At 37.7% G+C, this 19320-nt stretch overlaps 1 pseudogene across 1 annotated transcript; it reads right to left on the bottom strand.

The window, feature by feature from the left end:
• Window positions 1–15934: 15934 nt before the first annotated feature.
• LOC149182981 (MD-2-related lipid-recognition protein ROSY1-like) lies at window positions 15935–18180 on the bottom strand (annotated as a pseudogene). The gene is made up of 3 exons (XR_016257661.1): window positions 17405–18180; window positions 16279–17282; window positions 15935–16105 (listed from the first exon to the last, which is right to left on the bottom strand). The product of XR_016257661.1 is annotated as an MD-2-related lipid-recognition protein ROSY1-like (transcript).
• Window positions 18181–19320: the final 1140 nt, after the last annotated feature.

Genomic DNA, 19320 nt, shown 5'->3' with positions numbered 1-19320 from the left:
AACTATAATGGAAGTGGAGAAACCCTTTCTATCTCAAGCTTGCCAGATAATTAAGATACCTACAGCTCTAACATCCCACCCCTGCTAACTAAATGTTGACCAACTAATTTAATGAATAGTAATAAATCCTTTCTCAGATACATGAAAAATGGATGATATAGGTGCAATGGATCAAGTTGTGGGCGAAGGGCATTAGAAAAGGACTATACATTTTATAAAGTACTCTATCGTAAACAAACAAGATCCATGTGGTGCAATTGTCACCGCTTTTGTATTTTGTGCATGTAGTGCACATGCAAAAAATACATCAGTGGCATTGCCACCATGTGGCTATATGTTCCCTTTGCAATCACCTATACACTAACAGAGACAAATTAGCCTTGCTCAATCTATTGTTTGAGCCTGCAATGCTAATAAGAGAATTGCTTGGCTTTGATCAGACTCAAATCAGATTCCTATTGTCTAAGCTCCTCTTTTAACATTTCTTAAGGCACAGGACTTTTGAGGAACAACTCATTGTAGTGCTAGAAAATCGACCTCATTATGACATACATTCAAAAACAACGCAAGAATCCTATGGCTGGGAAACATTTGGCTTTGAAGGGCCTCATAAAAATTCAGTTCCATGAAAATTCAGAAGACAGGTATGCATAATTTGAGGAAATATCGTAGAGATCAAGCAAGTCTACTACTGCAAATAACATTTTAAATTTTTTCTTACTTTAGAAAATGGTACAAAGGCTTTTGGTTAGCATTAACTTATAAATTTTGGCTTTTGATAGTTGGACTTTGATTGATTAATTTTTTTCTTACTTTAGAAAATGGTACAAAGGCCTTTGGTTAGCATCAACTTATCAAGTTTGGCTTTTGACAGTTGGACTTTGATTGATTACTATCCAAGAGCTTGGCACTTGAGCAGGATTCAGTCAAACCCATTTTAATGTACCCTTATGTGAAATCCTCAAGGGACAGTAGTGCAAGAACCCAACTTACGGATTTATCAATAAATTGATTTAGTAGAATAAATTTACACTGTATACTCTTTATAAATATCAATATAAAATATCTCTATTAAATCAAACATGATATATATATATATATATAGACACCCTTTTATGAATATAATTATAAAATATCTTTATTAAATTAAGCATTATAACTGATAAATTCATGCTATGTGCCCCATATATACCCTTTGTGAATATAAATATAACAACATAAACATAATCCGCATATAAAACTTCAAACTTTAAGAATATGCCCATCTGATCATAGGCACTATGTGGAAAAAATCTACGCCCCTCCATATATTTTTTCCCCAAAAACATACCCACGTGCGAAAGACTTCAACTTCCATTATACCACAATAACTTTATTTTTATTTATTTTATATTTTTAACTTACTGGTTATTATTATTTTTTTACTAATTTTATACAGTATAGTCAAAGTAAGAAATAATGTAAGAACCCTGTGACATAGATTTAAGAAATAGACATCAAAATGATGTGTAAACATAGACAGCTAAATTATTTATATGTCTATATAATAAATAAAAAAATACTACAGGAATATGAAGAGAATGTAAAAATGACCGGTATAAAAAGGCACCTACTTAGCACTTGAACTTTGGATAAGTGTGCCACATCCTACTCCTACAGCAGCTTGCCTACTTTCGTGGACAAGCGAGGTTCAATGGCCATAGCAGAAACCACCACCGCAGCATAAAAAGCATGAAATATTTGTCAAAACCCTTGCTAGAGATTTGCATGAGCATGAACAAAATGTTTACCAAATTTCTGGAGTAACGACACTAAAGTCTAAAATTAATAGGGAAAATAAGAAATATCAATGTCTGCCTCAATCGTGGAGTGCAGAGTCCAACAACAAACACTGACACAAATCTGTAGCTAACGACCTGCCTCAGGCTCTGTAGCCCTGGTTCTGGCGGCGGCAAGACGTTAGCGCCTAGGGAATGGGAAACACTAAAGTCTAAAATTAATAGGGAAAATAAGCAATATCAATGTGTGCCTTAATCATGAAGCACAGAGTCCAACAACAAACACTGACATAAATTTGAAGTTGACGTCCTGCCTCGGGCTCTGTACCCTGGATCTGGTGGCAGCGGCAAGTCGTCAGCGCCTGGGGAATGGAAAAACCTAATGTAAACATTACAAATCCAAAAAAAAATCGAGTGCTAATGTCCTAGCATGAGAATTTTTTGTCACTTGGCAGTGACATAATAAATACTAACTATTGTGTTGTAAAGTAAGTAAAAGAAAGATATTAAAGTAAAATGTCGATATTAAGGTATACTAGCTATGGAAGATTGAGTAAAGCCGCTTGTCACTTGGTAGTGACATAATAAATACTAACTATTGTGTTGTAAAGTAAGTAAAAGAAAGATATTAAAGTAAAATGTTGATATTAAGGTATACTAGCTATGGAAGATTGAGTAAAGCCGCTCAAACTACTGGAGCTTTTTTGGGTTTGAACGTGATTGTGTGGGTTCCAACAACAGTCGACCGTAGTCCTAAATTGGTCCTAAATTGGAATGGTTGATTTTGGAGTACAGAGATTGGAGTAAAAAATGATGTTAAGTTTAAATTTAGTCATAAATTTAATAGTTTGAGTTTCACTTATATGTCAACGAAGTCTTGTAATTAACTGGTTAAACCACTCAATTCCCCAAAAAAAAAAAGATTACTGCAAGTTTACCTTACTCAACCATAAATTATACTTATCTAAAATTAATGATATAGTCCAATTTCATAAATTATGCTTGTCTAAAATTAAAGATCCAGATAATTGTATAGTCCCATTTCATAAGCAAAGTCCAAAAACAAGTTTGTTTTTCATTCCAGCCAAAGAGAGGAAGACCATAATGTAAATACCTTTGCTCTACCCAAACTTTGGGAACTCTTCGTTGCACAATTGGTGGGCTCCTGTGGCTTTGTTGGTACCTGTTCATAAATATTTAAATCAAGAAAAATTAATAATCAAAAAAACATGAATGGATTTTTACCCTAGATTACCATTTCATAGTAATTTCATATTCTCCTCTCAAGGACATCATTTATATTATACCCTAAATCAAGATGACAGAGTACTCCAGTTTTACCTAATAATTAAACGGAGGACCAAAGAGACAGTTGGTGGGCTCCAGTGGCTTTGTTGGTACCTGTTCATAAAAAATTAATCTATCAAGAAAAATTGAAAACAAGTTGAAGAATTAAAAATCGAGTAGACACATTAGATTTTTGCCCTAAATTACCAATTCATATTCTCCTCTCTAAAGGCATCATTTAAATTGCCCTAAATCAAGATAATAGAGTACTCCAGTTTTACTTATTAATTAAACGGAGGAAGCAATCCACTATAGAGGACAAGAGAGAGTATGAAGGCGGAAGCAGTCCAGCATATAAACCAGAAGATATAACAAGTGATCCATAACCATGATCCAAGTATTCATAAATTTAATTTAATTATATAATTAATATGAACAGCATCCATATATTATTATAATTATACCTCCTGAAATGTAAGTATACTTGATCTGTCCAAACTTTGTGAACTCCTTGCTGCAAAATTGATGGCTACTGTGGCTTTATTGGTACCTGTTCATAAAAATTTAATTCATTGAAGAAAAATTGAAAACAGGTTGAACAATTAAAAATCAAGAAGACATGAATGAATTTTTCCTCAATTACAGTTTCATATTCTCTTCTCCGAAAGCATAATTTAAATTACCCTTAACCAAGATGACAAAGTACTCCAGTTCTACCTGTTATATTAATAAAACAAAGGAAAAAGTCCACTATAAAGAACCAGAGAGAGTATGAAGGCGGAAACAGTCTACCATCTAAACCAGAAGATATAACTGGTGATCCATAATCATGATCCAGATATTCATAAATTTAATTAGTTATATTATTAATGTGAACAGTAACCATGTATTATAATTATACCTCCTGAAGCCATGGCCATCTTTCGATCACAATCTGGTTATATATATATATATTTTTAAATTAATTTTAATTTTATTTTTAAAACAATATTTTAAATTAATTGTTAAAAAAATCAATATAATTAACAAAATTTCAAAATATTAAAATTATAATTTATCTATTAAATTAAATTATCACTAACGTCACCATAGTTATCAGTAACATAACCAGCGCATAGCGCGTAGTTGTATGATAACGTGCAAGACGTTTGTTTTGGTATGTAATGACTATAAAGTATGTTAGGGTGTATAATAAGATAATAATAATATTTGAAAGGAAGGGATATGATTACTTTTATAAATTTTAAAATGTAATATATATTAAAATATTATTTTACTTCTTAATTATTTATCGTATCGTAATTTTTATATTAAATTGGATCTTCTTATTATATATCATAATTTTTATATTAAATATGAAGAAATGGTATTTTAAATATTTAATTTTTATTTACCTGTGAACTTTATAGATTATATTTAATTTTTTTAAATTAATTTTAATCTTATTATTTACCTGTGAACTTTATAGATTATATTTGATTATTAATTGGTTTATTTTATTTTATAAAATATGGAGATTTTATTAGGTTACGCTTTAAAATAATAAAATATTTTTTTTATTAACAAAGAAAGAAATAGTAATAATAGTAAAAAAAGTCAAAGCCAATTATAAATAAAAATTTCAATTTCTAACTTAATTTTAAATCAATTTTATATAGAGAAATGAAAGAAAAAAAAAATTACTATGTAATTTTTTAACTACTTAATATGGAGTTGACAAATGGCATATAAAAATAATATAATTGATATTGCATTATGGGCAACTTATTCTATGTTCAGTTCACATGCAAATATTTATTGAATATCCATATTTTTAGCAAAAGGTTCTAGCATTATATATATATATATATATATATATATATATATATATATATATATATATATATATATATCTTAGTTCTTATTCCATTAATATGTGCTTTCTAATTGAAGGTATGAGATAAATTTGTAATTCCTTCAATGTTTAATATGGAGTTAATATGTAACATTTAAAAAAATTATTAATAACAAAAATTATTCAATGTATGTGTACATACACGAAGAGAGAGAATACACTACGGATATGTGTTTTCTACTTCTGATTATGAAGAGCATGTATTAAATTTTAATATGGAAAATGTCCATCACAAATAAAATATTCCAATGTCAACTATGTGTATATTATATAAAACAAGTGAAAATAAACATTTTTTATGGTTAAAACATTTTATTAGTGTTTTTCAAAACCAACATAGATTCAGATTAATTTTGGATCTACCAAGTTCCCAAGGGGGATCAAGTCTCTCAAGGTCCAAACATTTCCTCAAGTTTTGCACTCAAAAAAAAAATTGCATCTTAAGAGATTTGATTCTTGTAGATCCAAAGTTCAGATGGATCTATGCTAGTGTATAATAAAACTTGTGATTGGGAAAGATATTTAGGTAAGCAAGAAACCATATTGAAATTATGCAGTGAATGAGCTAAGCCATGAGGGCCATGAGCAAGGTCGAGACCTTAGGGAGCTATAGCACATGCATATGGGCCATTTACACCATGGAGCGCAAAAAATCCTCACAGAGATAGCCACAAGGTTGCTATAGTGCAACACGAACCAGCATGATGTGTGCAAGGGCTACACACTTGACAAGTATGCCAAGACATCCTTTCCCAGCAGTGGCAACCGAGTCAAAGGCATCTTGGACTTGGTTCATTCAGACATTTGTGGTACATTCCCTTCTCCATCCCTCATGGGATACAAGTACTATGACACCTTCATTGATGACCATTCGAGGAAGTCGTGGATCTTCTTCATGAATAAGAAAGAGGAGGTGTTCTCGAAGTTCTTGGAGTTCAAAGCCTTGGTGGAGAACCAAATAGGAAAGAAGGTCAAAGCATTAAGATCAGATAGCAGTGGGGAGTAGATCTCCAATGCCTTTTAAGTATTTGTGTGCCAAGGAGGGCTTCAAGAGGGATCTCACCCCACCTTATAACCCTCAGCATAACAGGGTGGCAAACCACAAGAACCAGAGTATTGTTGGAGCGGCCAAGGTCATGTTGCATGACCAGGGACTACCATTATTTCTTTGGGCAGAGGCATGCAACATTGTAGTCTTTCTACAGAACAAGAGTCCACATAAGGTGCTTGGACGAGTTACACCAAAGAAGGCATTCACTGGAAAGAAGTTGGATGTTTCTCAATTCCATATTTTTGGCAATTTGGTTTACTGTCATGTGCCTTCAAAGAGTCGGAAGAATCTGGAGCCTATAATAGAAAAGGGATTTCGTGGGCTACAGTGAGACATCTAAGGCATACAAGGTGTACATACCAGCACTCAAGAAGACATCAAGTTTGAGGATGAAAGGGCTCTTGGGAAGTCCTTACAGCATGAGCAAGCTACAACACAGATGGGGGAGTTGCAGGCTCCTAAGTAAGAGGCTTAGCCAGCTCCTCAGACCATGTCACAACTAGTTGTTGGGTAAGCTGCACAACGGTCAGATGAAGAAGCAGCGCAAGAACGAGAGGAGAGAGAGAGGAGGAAGAAGGGTACACTCCAACAGTGACACCAAGCACATCCACAAGAAAGTCAAGGTGGGCTAATTAGTTGATTGGGGAGGGGCTCATGACAGGATTGGGGCACCCAGTTCTACATTCAAGCAGAGTAAACATCCACAGAGATACACGGGTTAACGGGTTATATGGCATTGATGACTGAGTCCTTAGACACATATCTTTCTTGCTACAAGGAGGTAGCCTCTCAACAAATTTGGTGTGATGATTTGGTGGAGTACTCTTCCATCATGCAGAATGACATCTAGGAGATTGTGCCAAAGTCGGAGGGCAAATCTGTAATTGGATCCCAGTGAGTCTACAAGATTAAGCATGGAGCTGATGGGAGTGTGGAGAAGTACAAGGCTAGATTCATAGCCAAAGGATTCTCTCGGGTGGAGGGCATTGACTACGATGAGATTTTTTCACTTGTGGCCTGCTATTCATCCATTAGGACCATTTTAGCACTTGCAACGCATATGGGGTGGAAGGTCCACCAAATGGACATGAAGATTGTCTTCCTTAACATTGTGGTTGAGGAAGAGATTTACATTGAGCATCCAGAGGGGTTTGAGGCACATAGTAGGGAAACGCATGTGTGCAAGATCAAGAGGGCCCTATATGGGTTCAAGCAAGGCCTACGAGCATAGTATTCTCGCATTGACAACTATCTTTTGGGACTAGACTTCACCAAAGTGAAGCTAACCCTAACTTATACTACATTATGGTTGGGGGACAACTTCCCATTATTATGTTGTACATAGACAATATCATATTGTTGGGTGAAACTATGTTCGTTTAATTCCGTTGTAGTATTTACCCAACTATTTAATTTATCAATCCGAGGTCCGTAGACTTACGAGACACATGCAAAATATATGCAGGACTGAAGTGGAACTAATCTAATCTAATCTAGTCTAAATTACTGAAATCAAATTAAAGCATTGAACACTAACTAGGAAAGCATGAAATTGCATGAAGGAAAATAAATACAACATGTGAAGAAGTGAATGGCAAACAACAGATATGAGCTCATAATAAAACTATGTCAAACTATATTACAATAACTAAATTACAAATGAAGAAATCAAAGTTAATCTCCATCTCTATTATTCATTATTCATTCCAATGAAGAGAGAGCACTCTCTTATATACATGAAGAAGATAACCTTTCCATAATTACATATCAAATATTCTCTCAAGCACTCTCAACTAGTTTCCTGTTATTACAAGATATCATCGCACAAATCTCTCAAACATGATCCCACAAATCTCTCAACTATCTTGGGTAAGATATGTCTCCATGATTTTCTCCTTAGGATAAGATATGCTTCCATGATTTTCTCGATACGCCTCCATGATTTTCTCGATATGCCTCCATGATTTTCTCCGTAGAAAAGGCTTGCATAATTATCTCCTTGATATGGTAGAGGAGACATGTTTCCTACACATAAAAAAACTCACATATTCTTGAGATATATAAAAATATGTACATTTTCTAATAATTAATCATAAATTCACTTATAATACAAAAATGAATAAAATGGAAAATAAGAAGGTGAAACCCAAGTGTATGTAGGAAAGTGATATGATAACATGTTAATGGGATGATGAAATGTAAGGAAAAAGGTGGATGAAAATATGACATTTCTGAGTCCCAACATCCTCCCCAACTGAACTTGTTGCATGTCCTCATGCAACCATGCATGGGTATCTTTTAAGAACATTTGGCATATTGAACTTTGGCTTTACATGATGATGTCTTAAATGTTTCCAGGATATGTGAGAGACATTGGTAACAATTTACATTTTCTTATGGTTGGTTCTTGTGTGACAACCATGAATATGGTTGGTTCTTGTGTGACAACCATGAATACAAATAATGTTGGTTCTTGTGTTAACAACATTCATTTCATTTTCTGTTCTCTTTTCTTCAATAATGTAAACACTCACTGGAAATCATAATGTGCATAAGAAAGCCCTTTTGTAATATTAATGAAGCATGCCAATATTGCGTATGAAACAAAGTGCAACAAAGTATCATTGGAAAATAAATGTTGGTGAATGGTAAATGGAGTGATAGTGGTGAAGAAATGGAATCATGGAAGTGAATATGTAGTGAATGTAGTTCTCCCCCCCCCCCCCCCCCCCCCCTCAACTGAATTTGTTGCATGTCTGCATGCAACTTAACATGGCGTATGAAAGGAAATGTAGCATGGTGAGGGAATTTTCCAAAATATTCAAGTTAGCATATAAGGAATTGCATGATTAAAGATTAGAAAACAACATACCTCTACTTACCCAAGAATGATGAAGTATGCAATAGGAATGTAGCTGCTGCTGCTGCTGGATCAGGAAAATGTGACTGATGTAACTGGATCCTGGAGAATGAAGGAATCTGAACTGCTGATGCTAAATCATGGAAAAGATAAATGCTGAGAGTGGTACTGTGGTACTCTCATAGATCAGAATGCATGCTGCTGTGACTGCTGAGGGAGTCATGAAAAAGTGTATAGTCTTCACCCGCTACAAACCCGATGGTACAATTCTAAACATGTGAATGAATGTGTCGATGTCGAGCATGAATAGAAATCATTGGATTACCGGCCATTGATGTATGCCGTTAACCAATGCGAGGCAACTCACCATTGATGTCAATGAGTGCCAAGGTACCGGAGTACATCTTGCGAAGTGCGAATGGATGTGTCGAGGTCGAGCCACTTGCAAGATCTGATGATCAAGGGACATTGATGTATTCCCATGATCGCCAGCGAGAGAACTTGCCATTAAGGCATGCAAGCCTCTAGGTACTCAAAATGAACTCTAGTCTATTTCCCAGATAAGGTGCTGGTGTCGATGGGACAAGACTTGTTGAAAGGTGGGCCTTAAGGAATCCCACATCAGTCAACGCGAGTTTGTACAAAAAGATTTGGTAGGACTATAAATGGAAAGAACTCATGGACAAGCAGTGTGGATCAGCATGGCTAGGAAATCAAGGTAATGTGATCATGGAAAGGGAATGAGTTTTATTCAAAAGGTAAACTGAAAAGGATAAATGGATGTATGCGATTCAGAAAAATAGGCGTGCATGAAGTCATGAAAGATAAGGAAATGGAAGATGGGCTGTAACACAAGGATGGTCTAGGTATGTGGAAGGAAAAAGAGAAGTAATCATGACGCAAAAGGATTGTTGTGTAGTGGAAAATGTCATAATATGTGCAATGACGAATTAGTTCCTTCAAGCGTCCAATGATGCATGCTTCATTGTGATTTCGAAAAATCACTTTGCATACTCTGAAAAACTTAGCACCATTCCTGCATAAAAATTGTCATCTTCGTGTGCCATCTCCATCGATCATTCCTGTATGAAGTGACTCAAAAACAAATTAGCACATTTTCAAGAATTTACAAAATGTCCATTTTTTTAATTATTTTCCGAAATAACTCTAATTGTGGATGAAAAAGGTGTCTCATCATAATGTTGGGCTTTCTGCATAAGCTTCTCGTTGTCCTACACATAACATGGGCAACCAGAAAGAACACAAAAATCAGCAACAGCTCACTGATTGGGCAACCAAGAAAAAGCGTACTATTTCATTGGAAACATCCAAGAATAGAAAAGAGGGAAACATCTGAAAAATTAGGAAAAAGGAAACATCTAAAATATATTGGCTTTATCTAATTATGCAGTTGGATTTTATCTTTTGTAATACAGAGAATGATTTCATTGTTTATAAAATGCTCATCTCTTCTTCATAATAAAGTTAGTAGTATTGTTTGCAGACCTGTGTTATTCTAGTTTTTGTGTCTGTGGTCTGTTCTGTTATTCTCTGTTTTTAATTTGTCAGATCTGCAAGTAGATCAATTGGTATCAGAGCATAAGTTCTTGGAAGCCATCCACCTGTTCGAAGAATTTTTTTTTTTAAGGGTCATACATTTCACTCCAATCATGCACTCGCCAGTGAATGATTTAGCTAGGGCTCTTCAAGAGCTAATTACGCTGCAACAACAACAACGCCCTCCAGGGCAAATGCAGCTTGATACACGCTTTCAACTGCCCAAATTCTCAGGGCAAATGAATGGTGAGGCTGTTGATTCTTGGATCCGCAGCCTCTCCAACTATTTTAGAACCTGTCCAACAATGGAGGAGGAGATGAAACTTCAGATCGCCAGTCTACAATTGGAAGGCCTAGCACAAACATGGTGGGATACTCATCTTGAGAATATGTCCTTGGTTGTGGAACTTGGAGAACAAGCCGAGACCAAATCGACGCCTATCACATCTTGGAATCTCTTTTGCGAGGCCTTACGTGAACGCTTCTATCCTCCAGGATATATACGAAATCTCTTTGCCAAATGGTTGCAGCTTCGACAACTACCCAATCAATCAGTGCAAGCCTACATTGATGTCTTCTGCAAGTTGCGCATTCAACTCCATATATCCTATCTAGAAGAGGTACTAATTATCAAATTTAATTCTGGTTTGCTAATGCTTCTTCGTCGTGAAGTTGAGTTGTTTGATAGTGCTTCATTAGACAAGGCCTTTATTCGGGCCCTGGCAGTGGAACGCAAAGTGGGTACTCGAATCCGATATCCTCAAGCCAGAAATGGTCCATCTTCCTTTGGTTCTTCTAATGTCGCCTCTGCCTCATCCCCCACACCTCACCGCACCCCCTGGTGCACATTTCACAAGACCAACTCACATGATTCTGCAGATTGTCGAGTATTGAAAAATCCCCGCCCCCAGAAAACTCTTTTTACAGAGGTCGAACAACCAACGGCCACTACCCCACTTCCAGCTGTTTCTCTCGAAAATCCGACAGAGGTGGACCCCTCTCTCATCCTCATGACTGCTAATGCACCAAACACCTCTGTTACGCCTTTGTTTACCCATAATTGTCAAATCAAACATGAGTTGGCCACGCTTATTCTTGACAATGGGAGTCAAAAGAATCTTGTGTCACAAGACTTAGTTGAACGCCTTTGCCTTCCCACCACTCCTCACCCCCACCCGTATCAGCTCGGTTGGGTCAGAAAGGACGGTCCTCGTCTTACCATCTCACAATGTTGTGCTGTCACCTTTGCTATTGGACCTTTTCGTGATATTGTGGTATGTGATGTTTCTCCTCTAGATTGTGCTGATTTATTGCTAGGAATTCCATACCAAGAGGCTCGACATGCTGTTTATCATGCTAAAGATCACCAATACCACTTGCAGCACGATGGGCGCACCTATGTGCTCACATCCTCAGCTAGCACATCAACCCAACCTTCCATTGGCAAAGCTTCCATTATGAGAGTCAATTTAAACCAAGATGTTTCTTTGTGCTTGGTTCGCCCTGTCAAGCCAGACAACCTCACCAATCCAGTCCCTCCTTCAATGGCTCCTCTACTCCATGAATTTGCAGATGTCTTCACCCAACCCACAGGGCTGCCTCCAGCACGCTCTGTTGAACACCACATTGATCTTATTCCTGGCGCTTCCTTACCCAATGCCCCATCTTATCGCCTTGCTCCTCGAGAGGCAACTGAGATAGAACGCCAAATTGAAGAATTGTTGACATCCGGTCATATTCAGACGTCATCCTCGCCATGTGCATCTCCAGCTTTTATTATTCCCAAAAAAGATACTTCTGAATGGCGCCTCGTGACAGACTATCGAGCCCTTAATAAAGCCACTGTTAAAAACCGCTACCCCCTTCCCCGCATTGAGGATTTGTTGGACCATTTACACGGGGCTTGTTTCTTCACAAAGATGGATTTAACTGCAGGCTACCATCAAGTTCGCATGCATGCAGCCGACACATGGAAAACGGCTTTTAAAACAAAGTTTGGGCTATTTGAATGGTTGGTCATGCCATTTGGACTGACCAACGCACCGACCACCTTTATGAGATTCATTAATGATGTTTTCAGGGCACATTTGGGTAAGTTTGTGGTCATCTACCTTGATGACATTTTAGTATTCAGTAAATCTTGGGAAGACCATCTTCAGCATGTTCGCACCATACTTGAGTTATTGCGAGCACATCACCTTCAGGTCAAAGAAAAGAAATCCTATTTTGGACAAACATCAGTTCAATATTTGGGATTTATTATTGACAACAAAGGGGTTCGCCCAGATCCCTCTCGTGTACAAGCCTTGGCACAATGGCCAGCCCCTTCCAATGCACATGACCTCAAGAGCTTCATGGGAGGTATTAATTTCTACAGAAAGTTTGTCTCTCATTTTTCACAGTTGGCTCGCCCTTTGCACCAGTTGTCTCATCAAGCAAAGTTTATTTGGGATGCCGAATCTGAGCAACATTTTGCTCAACTCAAGAGTGCCTTATGCTCTGCTCCTGTTCTTCGTTTGCCAAATATGAATCAACCATTTGAGTTGGAAACTGATGCCTCTCAATTCGCCATTGGAGCTGTTCTTAAATAGGGAGGCCACCCTGTGGCATACCATTCTGAGGCACTTGCGGATGCTAAGCTCATGTACAGCACCTATGACAAGGAATTCTACAGTTTAGTGCAAGCTTTGAAGCAATGGCGCCATTACATTCTTGGCAAAGAGACCATCCTCCATACAGATCATCATCCGCTAATCTTCATCAACTCACAACGAAAGATTCAAGAGCAACGCCATTTAAAGTGGGCTTCTTACATTCAACAATTCCATCTGGTGATTAAATACAAGAAGGGGACAAGTAATAAGATGGCTGATTTGTTAAGTCGACCGCCTGCTCAGGTCCTACACATTCTAGAGGTGCGTTGTGCTGCATATGATGCTTGGAAAGATATGTATGCAACAGATCCGGTCTTTGGTGAGATATGGGAAGCTTTGCAACACCCTACAGTCATCAACCAAACTCCCTTTCTTGATTATACCCTTCGTGATGGTTGGTTGTATAAATTGAACCAACTATGTGTGCCACAATCTGATGATCGTCTCATTCTCATCCGTGAAGCACATGCCTCTTCATGCGGAGGGCATTTTGGCACAGCCAAGACCATTCTCAATCTTCAACGCCACTTCTATTGGCCTGCCTTACCAAAGCAAGTGGAAAAAATCATTCGTGCATGTTCTCTTTGTTCACAAAGCAAGCCCTCAAATCGTAAGCATGGTTTGTATCAGCCATTACCAATTCCCTCTCGTCCTTGGGAATCCATTTCCATGGACTTTTTAAGTGGCCTTCCTACTACTTTTCGTAAACATGATGCTATCTGGGTAGTGGTATGTCGTTTCTCCAAGATGGCTATATTTCTTCCTTGTCATAAGACTACTTCTGCTGCTCAAACTGCGGATCTCTTCTTCCATCATGTGTGGCCACACTTTGGTTTGCCAAGTAGCATTATTTCAGATCGTGATTCTCGCTTTCTCAGTACCTTTTGGCGTACTCTTTGGTCTTTGTTGGGTTGCCAACTTCGTTTCTCCACTGCCTTCCACCCACAAACAGATGGACAAACCAAAGTTGTCAATCGTACTTTGGTTCACTCACTTCGCAGCTACTTTTCCAAAAAAAAACAGTGGGATACATATTTGCACATCATTCAACATAGTTACAATCGAGCGACACACTCCTCAACTGGTTTCTCACCTTTTGAGGTTTGCTTGGGGTTTCAACCAAGTGCACCCTCTGAGATGCCATTGACAATCACCCCTTCTGGGTCTGCACATCAACAACAGGAACAAAAATCAGCTCATCATTTTATACACTCCATTTCTCAACGCCAAGCTCAAGTAACTGCTGCTTTGCAAGCAGCCCAAGATCGTGCCAAACAGAGACATGACAAGCAGTGAACACACTTGTCTTTTCAACCTGGAGATCGTGTGTGGCTCTTGTTGGACAAGCAACGCTTCAAGGGCCAGCATCATACGCTGCACCCTCTGAGATATGGCCCATATACTGTTCTGGAACGCATTGGAGAAAATGCATATCGCTTGGACTTGCCTTCCCAGCTTGGCATCCATGATGTTCTTAATGTTAATAATCTCAAATTATTTGAACCACCTCTCCTTGAGGAATCTGTTACAATTCATCATCCGGTTGATAATATTCCAGATTTTCAGCCTCCTCTGCTCAAAGATACAATTCTGGACTTCAAGAAACGGGATACACGACATCAGCCCTACTTCTCATATTTGGTTGGTCGGAAGGGACACACACCAGCACAGGCAAAATGGATCAGTGCAGAAACATTGCAACGCAATTTCCCGCAGTTGGTGGAGGAAGCCGGGACGCTACCTGATCTAAACAGGGAGGAATTGGGCAACCAGAAAGAACACAAAAATCAGCAACAGCTCACTGATTGGGCAACCAAGAAAAAGCGTACTATTTCATTGGAAACATCCAAGAATAGAAAAGAGGGAAACATCTGAAAAATTAGGAAAAAGGAAACATCTAAAATATATTGGCTTTATCTAATTATGCAGTTGGATTTTATCTTTTGTAATACAGAGAATGATTGCATTGTTTATAAAATGCTCATCTCTTCTTCATAATAAAGTTAGTAGTATTGTTTGCAGACCTGTGTTATTCTAGTTTTTGTGTCTGTGGTCTGTTCTGTTATTCTCTGTTTTTAATTTGTCAGATCTGCAAGTAGATCATAACACCAATCTCATTTCACTGGTTAGTATATGCATCCTACTTTTGCCCACAAATTCACAAAAAAAATCCAACATACTTTGATTTCCCCCCAACTAAAATTATTGCATGTCCCCATGCAATGTACTCATTGATTGTGCAATACTTGTTTCAAAATGTTTTTAGTGGCTTGCAGAAAAATTCATTTAAAACATTTGAAAAAGCATTGTATTTGTTAGGGAACAAGTAGTGAGTGTATGAATGAATGAGGGCGATTATTATTTATTTTTTTATTTTTTCGTTTTATTTTATGTTTTGTGTTAATCTAACAGTGATCCTGCCCTTATTTTCACTAAAAACTGTTATGAAACACATCTAGAAAGCTTTGGCTTATTAACATAGCATTGCTTCCCCACGTAAAGGGAATGACACAGATCCCATCAAATTTTTTTTAATAAACTAGCAGCTCTAACCTTTGAGCGATGTTATAAGAAAGTGATCTACAATTCGTAGGTAAAGCGTATCCGTAGCATCAATGAAAACTCCCAAAAAGACAAAATCCCATTTCTGCAACATCAGTCAGAATGGGAATCACTGTGGTAAGACTGTGAATCCGATTCTGAATAGTCATCATCAGAATCCAGAAAGAACTCCTGATGCCAAACGCAGAAAAAAAAGACCACACACAAACAACAAGTCTTCCGACAACACGCGATCACTGCTAAGACGCTCTGGATTACATGATAGCGACTGGCATGCGCTTGCAGACCACGTTGCGACCGATACTATTATAGGGGTGTTGAAAACCATTTTACCTCCAGCACAGCAGTTTCACCAAATAATAAAATTGTAGAAACCCTTCAAACAATAATGTTTTTCAATATCCCATGCAATTGAATCAGAATTCCTTTCCGAAAGAACTCGCTATACTGAAGTCAACCTTTCTGCAAATTTACAGTAGATCTCGATCGAACCCACTTCATGAAATCAATGTGTCAGCTTCGGAAAATCAAACTTTTCTTTAAAATGGAACTGAGATCATTAAATTAAACCTACCTATTTCTGGGGAGATCTATTTCATTCATTTAGGTCCAAAGGCAAAGCAATATACTCTCACCTGAAACGATTTGTTTGTGGAGCCAGTGTTCCTTTTGGTGAAAGTTGGATTTAATCCATTCAAAGTCATTATGCCAAATAGGCCGGACCCCTTCTGTGCTATAAATTCTTGTTGGAATTTGGCACGGCCCAATTACGCTATCCTTGAACAATTTCCACATAATGGTGCCTCGGCCTGAGCCATTTTGAAGGTGCAAATGAGGTGGATCAGCGGCAGAGAAAGAAAGTTGGTGGTCTGGGGGATGTCTACGAGGACAAGCGTTATACTGATGGGGATTCAAAAGTTGTGTGGAATGATGCTGCAATTGCACGGTTGCTTGATCGATCCAGAGCCATAACAGTCTCAGTCAAAATATTGCCAATCAATTTTCCATGGATATGTAACACAAACCAAAGGATACATTCTAATTATAATGATGTCGCAGGAAATCAGATGCATACAAGTCAAATAAATAACCAATACATTCTGAGATCCAAAACTAATCGAAAATTTCAGATCAGAATTCAGCAATAAGTAATCAAATTGTCTCTAGCAGTCCCGTAGTCACTGTGCCTCAGATTTGGTCAATTAGGCTACCATGAACAATTTGGAAGCCGACATTAACACAAGTCAATTGATTGTCATCGGCATCAATCAGCTTCATCTTGAGCGTATATGAGCCAGGTGGAGTGAATCCTGGCATGTTGTCTTGGTACAAAGATCATGACTTTTCGTATGGACAGTACTCCATAAAAAAAAAAATACATCAATACGCAATTGTCCACCAGAAAGGGCCTCGTCCGAAATTGCAGAAATCTTAAATGTGGCCGGAGCACCGCTCACAACTGGATTAGGATTGATATCCACCGATTTAACCTTCACCGGGTAGCTGGTATCCAAATCACAATAAGTAGACTCCGATGCTGCCGCATTTGCTAATGAAATCAACGAAGAGTTCACCACGAAAACCAGAAGTACCCAACAGAGCGATTTTCCGTCCATTTGTACGAATCGATGAAGAATTTCTGGATGAAAAGTTCAAGGAAACAAAATTTGATCAGAGAAACAAAATTGTAATCAAAAGCATGAGCACATTGGCAACAAGAGACAGTAAAGTGTATCCACATCGCTCAAACAAGAACCATACTGTTGTTGCAACTGCAATGACACCACTGCTAATATTTCTTCTCCTCCAAAGGATCAAATCAAGAGCCTTTCCTGGTCCCAGGATTTCATGGAGAGATCCCTTTAAATTGAAGAGTGGGAAAGGCCGTGGCTTTATTATCGATTCCTCGGCCTCCAAAGTATTATTGTTCTCCCCTGCCATTGTCCACGCAACGAAAGCAAGGATTCTCCACAAAAGTTGCCAGATTGGGCTTAAATAACAATTCTACGTCCGTCCCGTCCTAAGGCCAAGCGCAAACTTCTCACAGAAAATCTTGAAATCGGATCGCGAGTCAGAGGAATGTGAGCTTTTATACAAAGAGAAATCACAACCATGTGGCTGCAATCATCCATTCCGAATAGTAAATTTACAGCAGGGAGTCGGGACCGCCTTCAATTAAGTTTGTCTTGGTGGGAAAAGTCCAATCCTTGTTTTCGAGGATGTAGATATTGAAAAAGCGGCTGAGTGGGCAATGTTCGGGTGTTTCTGGACAAATGGTCAGATTTGCAGTGCAACGTCACGCCTTTTGGTCCAGGAAAGCATATAGAGATGCATGCAAGTCAAAGAAATAACCTCTCGCTACTTTGCATTGCAGATATTTCGATGGAGGCAGCATCCGCCATTACAATTCGCATATCCACTGCTCCGCAGTCGTTGATTTCTCCACTCAGAACGGCCAATCTCCCAGCTGCCCAGTCTTGAGATGGCGGGTTCGAAACCCGATCCAGGGATCAGAGGGGCCGGTGAATTTTGCTTCGGTGGAAAGATGATAGACTCGTCGCATCAGAAATTTTGAACAGGCTTTTGAGAAATACAGGTTCAGGAAAAGACAGATCTATTGCATGAATTCATGAATGTTTGTCTCTATCGATCAAATTCTAAAGCCAGAATCCTGGATTGGATAATTGATGAGGTGTCAAAAGATCGAAAAGCTGCAAAAGCATCGTTGGCAATTGGTTGGAAAGGAAAAACTCGGGAAACATCTGGGCATTGAAGAAGGACAAAATAGTTTCCAATAGTTGATGCATCAAATCAGATAAGGTTCTGCACATGATTTTTATGAGGATGCGATGGCAGTTCCGGCTCCATTGGTCTTTTACCGTGCTCGTGTAAATCCTCAAGATATAGATCGATCGAGTGATGAGAAAGTACTGATCCAAGTTATGAATAATGACTGCATGCGTGATGGTAGCGGCAGGGATTAAAATTTCAATAGATTATTGACTACATCAATGGCGGATTTGAGTGGGGATGCTAAAAAACAAAATTATTATTATTATTATTATTATTATTATTATTATTTTTTTTTTTTTTTAACAGTGTAGAAAAATGAAATTAATTCTATCTTTTAAAAACAAAAATGGTTAGTTTGAAATTTTCTTTTTAACAAATGGACACAAAAATTTGCATATTGAAAGATATTTTCGATGAAGCATATTGCAAAACATTTATTTATTCCTGAAATCATCCCTATTTTCTGATCCTCAAGATCGTACAAAGACGCAGGAGGAGAGCATACTTATTCTAGGCAAAACTGAAACCTATTTTCTGATCCTCGAGATCGTACAAAGACGCAGGAGGAGAGCATACTTATTCTAGGTAAAAGCAGAACTAAAAATGAAAGCAAAAACTAAAACTGAAAGCCTACCTACCCTATACTAGTTAGAATTTACAATTTAGTTACGTGTAGTTAAACTTCCAATGAAGCCATTCACGCAGCAGTAACAACAATAGATTCAGTAGCAATTTGTCAAATGAAAAATGACAATATTCGAGAGTGGATGAGTCTAGTTGTTGTAACTGCAAATTAACTAAAAAGTTAAAAGATAAATCTAATCTAGTACTTACCTGGAACCATTGTTCGATGAAGCTTTGATATGCACAGTTTCTCTCACTCA

Source organism: Pinus tabuliformis, chromosome 3_2 (assembly GCF_031772625.1).
Source record: "Pinus tabuliformis cultivar Carrire ecotype Pingquan chromosome 3_2, CPIR1, whole genome shotgun sequence".
Lineage (NCBI taxonomy): Eukaryota > Viridiplantae > Streptophyta > Pinopsida > Pinales > Pinaceae > Pinus > Pinus tabuliformis.
This window is presented reverse-complemented; position numbering and strand designations above follow the sequence as displayed.